At 52.1% G+C, this 889-nt stretch overlaps 1 protein-coding gene across 1 annotated transcript in view; it reads right to left on the bottom strand.

Annotated features, from left to right (window-relative positions):
* Window positions 1-889, bottom strand: part of PLXNB3 (plexin B3) — a 70,041-nt gene that overhangs the window by 50,605 nt on the left and 18,547 nt on the right. The window lies entirely within an intron of this gene.

Below are 889 nucleotides of genomic sequence, written 5' to 3'. Positions count from 1 at the left end.
ATGGGGGCCGCAGAAAGTTATCAATGGATTACAAGTGCAGTGATGTCATCGCCTTTGTACTCCGCTGAGATCTACAAATCCCCCTGCCGCGGCAGGTCCTGTGATTGGATCTGTAAATGAATGATGTGACTGTGCGGGCAGCTCCACCGAAGCGTGTAGGGAGGAACCTGTGGTGTCAGGGGGAGGGGCTAAGGAATGCCACCATGATCCATGTTGCACCCTAAATATGGATGGAGCACAGTAGAAAAGATGAAGTTACCCTTTCATTTATTTAGTGAATCCTCTCCGTGTAACAAGCGACTGAAATCGGCAGACTGACTGAAAGAGGAACTGGGGCGGGAGTGACACATCCCAGACCTGCAGACATCGTTATTTAGAAAAAGCCTTTACATGGAAATCTGAGGGGAAGTCGGGGTTTGTCCTATGACCAGTTACACCCAGACCCAGTCACTTCTCCATCTGTGAGAGCGTGACCCGTCTGATGCCTCTACACCAGGGGTGGCAAAACTCCGGCCCTCCAGCTGTGTGGTGGAACTACAAATCCCATGAGGCATTGCAAGATTCTCACAGCCACAGACATGACTCCCAGAGAGAGATGCCTCATGGGATTTGTAGTTTCACCCACAGCTGGAGGGCCGGAGTTTGGCTACCCCTGCTCTACAATGTCATGAATGCTCAGCGTTTCTCACACACCCGATCACTGCGTGCGTTACGTCCAGGCAGATGATGTGCATTCCACAATGAAGTCTGGTACGGCAGAGACGCGCCAATAACCCAAATACCCCCCCGCCCCGCCCATGCCACAAGCAGGCGTGGAGGAATCGAAAACTGTTACATTGCATATTTGCACTCCTCGGATGTGGCGGCGGTACTTCACTTCCCCTTTTAG

The sequence above is a fragment of the Nanorana parkeri genome, unplaced genomic scaffold, assembly GCF_000935625.1.
Source record: "Nanorana parkeri isolate BGI_ZX_2015 unplaced genomic scaffold, ASM93562v1 scaffold2085, whole genome shotgun sequence".
Lineage (NCBI taxonomy): Eukaryota > Metazoa > Chordata > Amphibia > Anura > Dicroglossidae > Nanorana > Nanorana parkeri.
Note: the sequence above shows the minus strand (reverse complement) of the source record. Positions and strands in the feature narration are given on the sequence as shown.